The 12697-nt window shown below is 39.9% G+C and overlaps 1 protein-coding gene across 1 annotated transcript in view; it reads right to left on the bottom strand.

Annotated features, from left to right (window-relative positions):
- The window catches only part of ntrk2b (neurotrophic tyrosine kinase, receptor, type 2b), a 97156-nt gene that overhangs the window by 40119 nt on the left and 44340 nt on the right, over nucleotides 1–12697 (bottom strand). The window lies entirely within an intron of this gene.

The raw sequence follows: 12697 nt of genomic DNA, 5'->3' as shown, positions 1-12697 counted from the left end.
TTGATTGCTAAAACAAAGCAGGAATAGCGTTCAAGGAAGACATGAAACTGCAACAGGAAAATACCAACAAAAGAGGAAAAGCCACCAAAATAGGAGAACTAAAATACTAGACACATGAAAACAGCAAAAAACTCAAAATAAGTAACGGCGTGACGTGACAGGTCGTGACAGTACACCTACTTTGAGCTCTAGTGATGCATGGGTGGTTAGGATTTGAATTCATAACCAACAATTGCGAGAACAACTTTTTATCGTCAATATCGGCTGCTGAGTTTCATTTTTTTTATGTTTTCTGCTAGTGGTGTACCTCAGAATTTTTTCAATTACAAAAATGTGCCTTGGCTCAGAAAAGGTTGAAAAACACTGCAATAGGCTAATGCTAACTCACTACATTTCCCCTTTTAAGACAACATGTTACAGATCATTTTAGCCTGAAAAGGCCAAAATTGCTCTGCCTTGATCACGACATTACAATTGATATCTCAGTGAATGTCACAACCTAAAGAGCAAGGCTAGAATTAAGCAATTGCTTTCACTGTCTGGCACATGCTAAGGGAGTTAGCATTCTTAAATCAGCAAGCTTTCTGTTGTTATACTGCCCTCTGTCAGCAGTTTCTTTGAAGTTGCAGTTTGATGTTAGCGAACTCGCTATCAATAGTTGATGTTGTAATACAGTAGTTTCGCATTAGAAGAACAATTTAATTAATTATTGATTTTTTTGTGTTTTTACCGCAAGTTCCTTAATTTTACACTTTTTTTTCCTCTACGGTTTGCAGCTCAAGACTCGTGACTAGCATTCGCTAACGTCTCTGGAACTTTTTGGTAATGGTGTATTTTTACAACCAAATCTAAAATGTTGTAACCCATGAATATGATAAAGAGATTGTACATTATCCGACACTGAACGTTTTTTTTTAAACAAAGGCCCCATTTTTAAGTAGGGCATTTAGCCAGGACTATTTTTACCTGTGGATTTGTTACAAGTTTTGACACTCTGCTGTATTTTTGTCAGCAGGTTGCCGTTTGTCTACCGCCATAATGACCAACATCAAAATACAGTAGCGTAGAAGGCCTAAGTATTTGTTGAAAACAAGGCAGAGGTTTTATTTAACAACTATATTTAATATTTTGGCCACTGTAACATTACACACAGTTTGAACAGTAACACTGTGTTTGTATATATATCAAATGATTCTTTGGTGTACTACTAGTTGAAGCCCGCGTACCACCGTTTGAGAATCACTGGTTGAGACCATCCAAAACATATATTAACATTGTTGCCCTAGGGCAGGGGTGTCAAACTCAATACAGAGTGGGCCAAAATTTAAAACTGAACAAAGCCGTGGGCCAAGGTTGAACAAATTAACCTTTTAATAGGGACCCAAACAAGTTTTGCATTGAATATTGAACAAGCAAGGCTTATATAACTTTATAGTGACATGCAAAATCGAGTTTCAAATAATAATAAAAAAATATCAATGGCATATCAAATACAATTCAAATAAAAATTGTATTGAAAATAAAATAACAATGAATAAACCAACCATTCAGGGCTTTAAACTGCTCAGTTTGCAACACACTGATCTAATGTGCCCAAGCCAGATACCTGGCATCTTTTCTTGGATGCTAGTTCATTAATGTCAGGGCTCAGGCATTGAGCTGAGGCAACCTTCATTATCGAAAGAAGGTGTTCATCAGTCATTATATCTCGTAGTCCACTCGGACCACAGTCTTGGGGGCGTGCCTTAAAGGACTGCCTTTAACGTTCTCTATGAGCTGACGTCACGTCCGCTTTCATCCATTCTAACCATGTGCCGGCCCAGTCACAAGATATGTGCGGCTTCTGAATGAACACACACGGGAATGCAACGCATACTTGATCAACAACGATACAAGTTACACTGAGGGTGGCCGTATAAACAACTTTAAGTTTTGTTAGAAATATATGCCACACTGTGAACCCACACCAAACAAGAATGACAAACACATTTCGGGAGAACATCCGCACTGTAACACAACATAAACACAACAGAACAAATACCCAGAACCCTTTGCAGCACTAACTCTTCCGGGATGCTACAATATACACCAACAAACCCCCCCTCCCACCTTGTAGCGTCCTGGAAGAGTTAGTGCTGTTTGTTTGGTGTGGGTTCACAGTGTGGCGTATATTTCTAACAAAACTTAAAGTTGTTTATACAGCCACCCTCAGTGTAACTTGTATTGCTGTTGGTCAAGTATGCGTTGCATTCACTTGTGTATGCTTGCAGAACCCGCACATATTATGCGACTGGGCCAGCACTGTTGGACTGGATGAAAGGCGAATGTGACGATTTTTGGGAGGGGCACTGAGATCTGGGACTCTCCCGGGAGGGTTGGCAAGTATGAGAATTAGCGGTGAATGCGGTGTTACCGCGGCACCGCCGCTGAATATAATCGGCGGGCCAGCTCTAGTGTTAATTTGATATCGCCTCAAGGACCAAGTGAAATTACACGGCGGGCCAGAGTTTGACACCCATGCCCTAGGGGAAACTAAACTGGGTAACACATGGCACACTGACAAAGCTTAACCTATTGTTACTATAACAATCTACAAGGTTAATACAGTTGGTTTCTCTTTCTTCCCCTCCATTTTCTGCTTTCTTTTGCATTTCAAGTTGTTGGTTTCTCTTTCTTCCCCTCCATTTATCTGCTTTCTTTTGTATTTCAAGTTATCATTACATATACAGGTAAAAGCCAGTAAATTAGAATATTTTGAAAAACTTGATTTATTTCAGTAATTGCATTCAAAAGGTGTAACTTGTACATTATACTTATTCATTGCACACAGACTGATGCATTCAAATGTTTATTTCATTTAATTTTGATGATTTGAAGTGGCAACAAATGAAAATCCAAAATTCCGTGTGTCACAAAATTAGAATATTACTTAAGGCTAATACAAAAAAGGGATTTTTAGAAATGTTGGCCAACTGAAAAGTATGAAAATGAAAAATATGAGCATGTACAATACTCAATACTTGGTTGGAGCTCCTTTTGCCTCAATTACTGTGTTAATGCGGCGTGGCATGGAGTCGATGAGTTTCTGGCACTGCTCAGGTGTTATGAGAGCCCAGGTTGCTCTGATAGTGGCCTTCAACTCTTCTGCGTTTTTGGGTCTGGCATTCTGCATCTTCCTTTTCACAATACCCCACAGATTTTCTATGGGGCTAAGGTCAGGGGAGTTGGCGGGCCAATTTAGAACAGAAATACCATGGTCCGTAAACCAGGCACGGGTAGATTTTGCGCTGTGTGCACGCGCCAAGTCCTGTTGGAACTTGAAATCTCCATCTCCATAGAGCAGGTCAGCAGCAGGAAGCATGAAGTGCTCTAAAACTTGCTGGTAGACGGCTGCGTTGACCCTGGATCTCAGGAAACAGAGTGGACCGACACCAGCTGGACTGCTGCTGAGTGGTCCAAAGTCATGTTTTCTGACGAAAGCAAATTTTGCATTTCCTTTGGAAATCGAGGTCCCAGAGTCTGGAGGAAGACAGGAGAGGCACAGGATCCACGTTGCCTGAAGTCTAGTGTAAAGTTTCCACCATCAGTGATGGTTTGGGGTGCCATGTCATCTGCTGGTGTCGGTCCACTCTGTTTCCTGAGATCCAGGGTCAACGCAGCCGTCTACCAGCAAGTTTTAGAGCACTTCATGCTTCCTGCTGCTGACCTGCTCTATGGAGATGGAGATTTCAAGTTCCAACAGGACTTGGCGCCTGCACACAGCGCAAAATCTACCCGTGCCTGGTTTACGGACCATGGTATTTCTGTTCTAAATTGGCCCGCCAACTCCCCTGACCTTAGCCCCATAGAAAATCTGTGGGGTATTGTGAAAAGGAAGATGCAGAATGCCAGACCCAAAAACGCAGAAGAGTTGAAGGCCACTATCAGAGCAACCTGGGCTCTCATAACACCTGAGCAGTGCCAGAAACTCATGGACTCCATGCCACGCCGCATTAACGCAGTAATTGAGGCAAAAGGAGCTCCAACCAAGTATTGAGTATTGTACATGCTCATATTTTTCATTTTCATACTTTTCAGTTGGCCAACATTTCTAAAAATCCCTTTTTTGTATTAGCCTTAAGTAATATTCTAATTTTGTGACACACGGAATTTTGGATTTTCATTTGTTGCCACTTCAAATCATCAAAATTAAATGAAATAAACATTTGAATGCATCAGTCTGTGTGCAATGAATAAATATAATGTACAAGTTACACCTTTTGAATGCAATTACTGAAATAAATCAAGTTTTTCAAAATATTCTAATTTACTGGCTTTTACCTGTATGTATTGTTGCATTTGAAACAATTGTATTGTTGATAATAGAGGTAAATTATTATTATTCATTATCAATAGTTAGATAGATATATAACATATAATAGATATAAATAATAATGGAATTATAAATCTTTGTGTATAGTATATTATTGGTACAAATGTTTAACCAATGCGTGTACAGGGATGTTTCACAACTGTTTGTCTGTCTTTACTGTGTATATATTTGGACAGGGTTCATGTTGTGTAAAAGGTGTATTTATAATATGTTGTGTGAAGGAAATTTCATATTTCTATGAAGCACAAGATCAGAGCCCGATGTCTCCTGGTTTTACTACGTCTTGTATTTGAGATTGTTTATAGGGTTAGGCGAAATAAGTGCTCAACTTCAGCCTAAACCCTTTCGGTCTGTAAAACTGTCAATTTATGAATGTATAACTGCTTCTTTATTTTGTTGACCACTGACCGAAGAAATAATAAACTAACTAACTAATAGTGCTATTTCTATTTCTATTCTCCACTTGTAATGTAATAACGCTCACTGTAATTTCTGTATTAATATTTATTTCAATAACTGCTTCTTTGCTATCACTTTTACCATCATATTTGTACATATCCTATTTGCTGATGTTGTTCTGTTGTTGTTGTTATTGTTATTGTTGTGTTTGCTGTTGATGTTATCGTCTCTCTGTCTTATCCCCACAATTTCCCCCTCTGTCTTCCTTTTTTTCTCTTTCTATCCCCTCCTGCTCCGGCCCGACTGCACCAAATAATAATAATATAAATACATTTAAGAAAGTTAAATACAAATAAGGTAACAAGAGAAGTATCCCACACTTTTCTTTTGTCAAGTAAATTTGTACAGCCGATATGGGCATCTACAACAACTATGTGATTTGCCTGAGAAGCTGGACAGGACAAAAAAAAAAAAAAAAAAAATACAATCAAAGTGGTACTTTGAAAAGAGGCTTTGTTAGATGTAACGCATGGTGTGCTACAGAAAACTGTGGGTCAGGAGGTAAATATATATATATACAAACCCCCTTTCCATATGAGTTGGGAAATTGTGTTAGATGTAAATATAAACGGAATACAATGATTTGCAAATCCTTTTCAACCCATATTCAGTTGAATATGCTACAAAGACAAACTGATAAACATTTTTTTTTTGCAAATAATCATTAACTTTAGAATTTGATGCCAGCAACACGTGACAAAGAAGTTGGGAAAGGTGGCAATAAATACTGATAAAGTTGAGGAATGCTCATCAAACACTTATTTGGAACATCCCACAGGTGTGCAGGCTAATTGGGAACAGGTGGGTGCCATGATTAGGTACAAAAACAGCTTCCCAAAAAATGCTCAGTCTTTCACAAGAAAGGATGGGGCGAGGTACACCCCTTTGTCCACAACTGCGTGAGCAAATAGTCAAATAGTTTAAGAACAAAGTTTCTCAAAGTGCAATTGCAAGAAATGTAGGGATTTCAACATCTACGGTCCATAATATCATCAAAAGGTTCAGAGAATCTGGAGAAATCACTCCACGTAAGCGGCATGGCCGTGACCTTCGATCCCTCAGACGGCACTGTATCAAAAACCGACATCAATCTCTAAAGGATATCACCACATGGGCTCAGGAACACTTCAGAAAACCACTGTCACTAAATACAGTTCGTCGCTCCATCTGGAAGTGCAAGTTAAAGCTCTACTATGCAAAGCAAAAGCCATTTATCAACAACATCCAGAAACGCCGCCGGCTTCTCTGGGCCCGAGATCATCTAAGATGGACTCATGCAAAGTGGAAAAGTGTTCTGTGGTCTGACGAGTCCACATTTCAAATTGTTTTTGGAAATATTCGACATCGTGTCATCCGGACCAAAGGGGAAGCGAACCATCCAGACTGTTATCGACGCAAAGTTCAAAAGACAGCATCTGTGATGGTATGGGGGTGCATTAGTGCCCAAGGCATGGGTAACTTACACATCTGTGAAGGCACCATTAATGCTGAAAGGTACATACAGGTTTTGGAACAACATATGCTGCCATCTAAGTGCCGTCTTTTTCATGGACGCCCCTGCTTATTTCAGCAAGACAATGCCAAGCCACATTCAGCACGTGTTACAACAGCGTGGCTTCGTAAAAAAAGAGTGTGTGTACTTTCCTGGCTCGCCTGCAGTCCAGACCTGTCTCCCATCGAAAATGTGTGGCACTATGAAGCGTAAAATACGACAGCGGAGACCTCGGACTGTTGAACGACTGAAGCTCTACATAAAACAAGAATGGGAAAGAATTCCACTTTCAAGGCTTCAACAATTATTTTCCTCAGTTCCCAATCGTTTATTGAGTGTTGTTAAAAGAAAAGGTGATGTAACACAGTGGTGAACATGCCCTTTCCCAACTACTTTGGCATGTGTTGCAGCCATGAAATTCTAAGTTTATTATTTGCAAAAATAAATAAAGTTTATGAGTTTGAACATCAAATATATTGTCTTTGTAGTGCATTCAATTGAATATGGGTCGAAAAGGATTTGCAAATCATTGTATTCCATTTATATTTACATCCAACACAATTTCCCAACTCATATGGAAACGGGGTTTGTACATCACCTGCTAATTCTGAAGTCTTTTGTGGTCTTTATCATTAGTTTATGAACAGTGGATACCAAGAATATTTCTCATTTGGACATTGAGCTAAAAACATTTGGGAACTCCGGCCATTGAGTAATGTACTTTACTGAGTACTCAAGAAGAAAAAAGTGTCTGTAACTTCGTGGAGACCACACGTCTCAATGGAGACATTCACACTGCAGGGTATGATGCCTAGTTTTGATTGCTTTTGTTCAATCTGATTGTTTTGTGTTGTCGTTCACATTACCAAAAAAAAATATTTGTAATGTGAATGGAATGGGTCCCTGAAGTGACGTCACACACGCTCCAGCTGGGGTATTCAACTACATTGTATTGAACGGAAAGCTTAAGACCGAGGGGCCGGACTTCTCCCTTTACTATTAGTTTTATTTTGTATAGTTCGGAGAACCATCGTCCAATACAGTAGACATTTGATTCTGGTTTATTTTTTTGCCAGAGTTACAGGTGTGCTCTGCTCCGTTTTAGGACCTTCTGAAAAAATGTGAGTCTCTTAAAACACTTTTTGAACCTAATTTGTGGGCCACCAGTTGAGTAGCCCAAATGATGAAAAAGAGCGGACCTAAAATGGAACCTTGAGGAACACCACTAGTATAATTAAATAGGTTGAAAAAATGACTACTGACTGAATGTGAAGTAAACAAGCCACAGCAACATATTTCTTACACAAACCACATTACCAAAAAAATGTGTAACTACCAAAGAGGAGAGGACTTAAAGGGGTGCCTCGATGAACGCCTCAGTTATGTAACTCACAAGTTTGGACCCCAGTGTTCTATGTTTGCTAGCAAGGTTAAAATGTCAATGCAAGGATCCTGTTTACATTGGTTTAAAGTCAATACTACAGGAGCAATATAGTATTTTGGGGAATTTGCTGCAAAAATACGTCTCTCTGGGGCCAGTTTGGTGTCATTCCTGGGGCGAATTTGGCCCCTGGGCTGCCAGTTGAACAGCGCTGCGGTACAGCATGTTCTGTGTGTTTATGGAAGTAAACATGGCTCCACTCTGCTCAGCGGCCTTGTGGCTAGAGTGTCCGCCCTGAGATCGGTAGGTTGTGAGTTCAAACCCCGGCCAAGTCATACCAAAGACTATACAAATGGGACCCAATTACCTCCCTGCTTGGCACTTGGCATCAAGGGTTGGAAATGGGGGTTAAATCACCAAAATGATTCCCGAGTGTGGCCACCACTGCTGCTCACTGCTCCCCTCACCTCCCAGGGGGTGATCAAGGGTGATGGGTCAAATGCAGAGGATACTTTCACCACACCTAGTGTGTGTGTGACAATCGTTGGGACTTTAACTTCTAAGTCTCATTCCTGGCGCATTTGTGGCAATTTCAAGGATTCTGTGCAACAGGAGTCCACATTTTCTGAACTGAGTTATTCAATATAGGAGATTAAGAAGGAAGAGGGCAAGAATTATTAGCTCTTGCAGTTTGTGGTAGATTTGCTTCACTTTCTGTTCCGAGGAGCCTTTGGCCGAACAGTCGGAGAAGGAGTGATGGGACAGTGACTTGAGATATAAAACATCTTAATTTCGCCTCTTAAATGCCCCTTTTTTTTTTCTTTTTTTGCAATCGTGCATTTTGACAAATAATTTTGTCGTTTTTTTGATGACGTATAGGTCGAATGCAGTTGCACTGGATAAATATCGGCTTTATAGCCATATACAAAAGATCGGAATTGTACTGTACTTAAAACCTGAATCCATTTTTGGGGTTTTTTAATTAATATATTTTATAATGCCATTATCAACTTGGTCAGCGTGCATTATTCCTTTTGCTGTGACTTTGGTTTCTTTTTTAAGCCCCGCCTTCCTGCTCTGCCATTGGCTTCTTTTTAAGGCCTTTCACATCGGACTATATATAGTAGAACACTCAAAATAATTAATTAGAATAAGTAGTGTAAACTTAAAAAGTTGTTAAAAGTTGTACTTACTTAAAAATGTTGAGTGTGAGTAACATTTTCCTCCTTTTTAAGTTGATTAAACTTTTTATTTGTAATTAATATTAACTTGTTTGCAGATTATGTAGCTGCTACTTAAAATAATTAACTCAGTTACTTAAAACTCAGTGGATTGAACATAATTTTGTCTTATTTTGAAAGAACAAATCAATAAATCAAATCAAGAATAAATTAAGAATGAATCAATTGCATTATAGATTTGTATTATTATACTCTGTGTGTAAGTTGGTAATTGGTAAGTTTAATTCAATTATAATTTAAAAGTACATTTAACATAAAGTCCAAATATTTACAAATTGATATACTCAAATATTTGAGTTTATGAACTCAAAACATATGTGGCAACTGATTGCCTCACTTTTTTTTAGTTCTGCTTACTTATTCGGGTTTACAGTGTATAACTGTACCATTTTTAGGGACCAAAATTTAAAATAATTTTTCTACCACTTATTATGTTTAGCTGGAGCCTATTCCAGCTCCCATTTGTGTACTAGGCATGGAGTCATTTATTTACAGCACATCTGCTTCACAATCAGGATGCTTGGCTTTGAATCTCGGCTTGGACATCCCAGTCTGCACTTTACATCTTCTTTCTGTGCTTGTGTGGGTTTCCTCCGACAGTGCAGGTTCACTGGAGTCTCTAAATTGTCCTTAGCTGTGAGTGGTATACGGTTCAGGGCATATACCACGCATCTCACGCTAAAGTTGTCTGCGATAGGCTCGAGCTAACCCATCACCCTGAATAGGTTGAGCAGTGAAAAAAAAAAAAAAATATATATATATATATATATATATATACATATACACAGTTGTGGTCAAAAGTTTACATATACTTGTAAAGAACATAATGTTATGGCTGTCTTGAGTTTCCAATAATTTCTACAACTCTTATTTTTTTGTAATAGGGTGATTGGAGCACATACTTGAGCACAAAAATTTAGCTGTTTGGCCACAATACCAAGACATATGTTTGGAGGAGAAAAGGTGAGGCCTTTAATCCCAGGAACACCAAGCCGACCGTCAAGCATGGTGGTAGTAGTATTATGCTCTGGGCCTGTTTTGCTGCCAATGGAACTGGTGCTTTACAGAGAGTAAATGGGATAATAAAAAAGGAGGGTTACCTCCAAATTCTTCAGGACAACCTAAAATCATCAGCCCGGAGGTTGGGCCTTGGGAGCAGTTGAGTGTTCCAACAGGACAAAGACCCCAAACACACGTCAAAAGTGGTAAAGGAATGTCTAAATCAGGCTAGAATTAAGGTTTTAGAATGGCCTTCCCAAAGTCCTGACTTAAACATGTGGACAATGCTGAAGAAACAAGTCCATGTCAGAAAACCAACAAATTTAGCTGAACGGCACCAATTTTTTCAAGAGGAGTGGTCAAAAATTCAACCAGAAGCTTGTGGATGGCTATCAAAAGCGCCTTATTGCAGTGAAACTTGCAAAGGGACATGTAACCAAATATTAACATTGCTGTATGTATACTTTTGACCCAGCAGATTTGCTCACATTTTCAGTAGACACATTATAAATTCATAAAAGAACCATCCATCCATCCATTTTCTACCGCTTGTCCCTTTCAGGGTCGCGGGTGGTGCTGGAGCCGATCCCAGCTGCATTCGGGCGGAAGGCGGGGTAAACCCTGGACAAGTCGCCACCTCATCGCAGGGCCAACACGGATAGACAGACAACAGGGCCAATTGGTCATATTTTCAGTGGACCCATAATAAATTCATTAAAGAACCAAACTTCATGAATATTTTTTGTGACCAACAAATATGTGCTCCAATCACTCTACCACATAAAAAATAAGAGTTGTAGAAAATATTGGAAACTCAAGACAGCCATGACATTATGTTCTTTACAAGTGTATGTAAACTTTTGACCACGACTGTAAATATGGGAAAAACATCTCCTATTGATGCTTTATTTGTTTTATACCGCACAGACTTAAAAGTAGACATTAGATGGCAGTAAGAGCACATAGTCAGAGCTCAAATTACTGTTTTAATTCAATATAACTAGTAATAATAATAACTATAATTACAGAAAGACGTCAAGACGAGGCTTTCGCAGCTTACCGTGGGGTTCATTCTCCTGGGATGCAGACGGACCACTCCGGACAAAGCGTGCAGGTAAGAACATGATTTATTCTCAAAAATAACGCAAAGTACCAAAAACAGAAAACAAGCAAAAGGAATAATGTGCTGATCGCACTCGAAACTAAAGCTACCACTTAGCATGTACTAGAAACAAGCAAAACTTACGTAGACAAGGCTACCACTTAGCTTTGGCTCGGAGACAAGCGAAACTTACGTTGACAGGTTGCATGGAGCAAACAATGACGCCAGACTGAGCGTGGCGAGCAAGGTGAATAAATAGCTCTCTGATTACCGGTTGACAGCAGCTGAGCGTGGGACCACTAACCAGAGGCGGGTGAACCCAATTAATCCCCATGGTGACCAAAATAAACCCAGGAGTGCACAAAACAGGAACTGAAGCATTCCAAAACTAACAGAAAGTACAAAACATGATCCGGACCACGGATCATGACAAAAGAAACTCCACCAAAGGCTAAATTTATTGTCCGCTATCTGCTCTGTAGTCCACAAGTTGCAGACATTCTCCAAGTATGTTTTACGCATGAAACATTTTCATCCATTTGTGTTTCAACACATTTACGCGTGAAGAGCATCTATAAACTGTTAAGAGTAATATATAGCCCTAATTTTTGTTGGTAAATGTTGCGAGCATGCGCATAATTGGCGGGGGAATGGTTGGATTTGTATGGAGTGCCTAAAAAGTTTCCTGTGATTGACTGGCAACAGGTCCAGTTAGGGGTCGGTTGGTATAGGCTGCACATTGTCCTTTACCCAGAATGGTATAAGCAGGACAACAAATGGTTGTTTGTTTATTGATCAACTGGCAACGAGTAAAGGGTCAGTGACGTGCGGTGAAGTTCATGACTGGTGAGGCACTGACTTCAATACAGTCAGATTTACAAACATATGAACCCTAAAGAGTATCTTATTCACCATTTGATTGGCAGCAGTTAACGGGTTATGTTTAAAAGCTCATATCAGCATTCTTCCCTGCTTGGCACTCAGCATCAAGGGTTGGAATTGGGGGTTAAATCACCAACAATTATTCCCGGGCGCGGCGCCACTGCTGCCCACTGCTCCCCACTGCTCCCCTCACCTCCCAGGGGGTGATCAAGAGGATGGGTCAAATGCAGAGGACAAATTTCACCACACCTAGTGTGTGTGTGACAATCATTTGTACTTTAACTTAACTTTAACTTTACACATACAAACTGTAGCACACAAAAAAGCACATTTAATTTAAAAAAACGTTATTATGGTGTTACCTTTACTTATAAGTGCGGGAACACTGGTGTTCGTGTTGGAGGAGTTGTGAATGAATGAAATATGAAATCCGTGCTGCAGTCTGCAGGTGTACCTAATGTTGTGTCCCTGCAGTCGTTCACAGCTCCTCTGGCGCGAGCATTGTTGTTTTTGCACTTTTTGGCTTCTTGTTAAGTGACTTTTTTTGGGTGGATTCGGTCTTGCACGTGGAGGGTTTGGGTGTGGGCTTTGGTTGGTGTGGCGCTCCCGTCGGGGGGTGCAGTCTGCGGCGGAGGTGCGTTAACCGGCACCAGGAGGCGGGATTACGCGAGCCTCACACAGTGCGTCTTCGCAGCAGTTTTATGATTGCTCAGCACAAGAAATACGTTACACACATACAGTTGTTGACAAAATACACTGTACAATATAT

Source organism: Nerophis lumbriciformis, linkage group LG32 (genome assembly GCF_033978685.3).
Source record: "Nerophis lumbriciformis linkage group LG32, RoL_Nlum_v2.1, whole genome shotgun sequence".
NCBI classification, from domain to species: domain Eukaryota; kingdom Metazoa; phylum Chordata; class Actinopteri; order Syngnathiformes; family Syngnathidae; genus Nerophis; species Nerophis lumbriciformis.
This window is presented reverse-complemented; position numbering and strand designations above follow the sequence as displayed.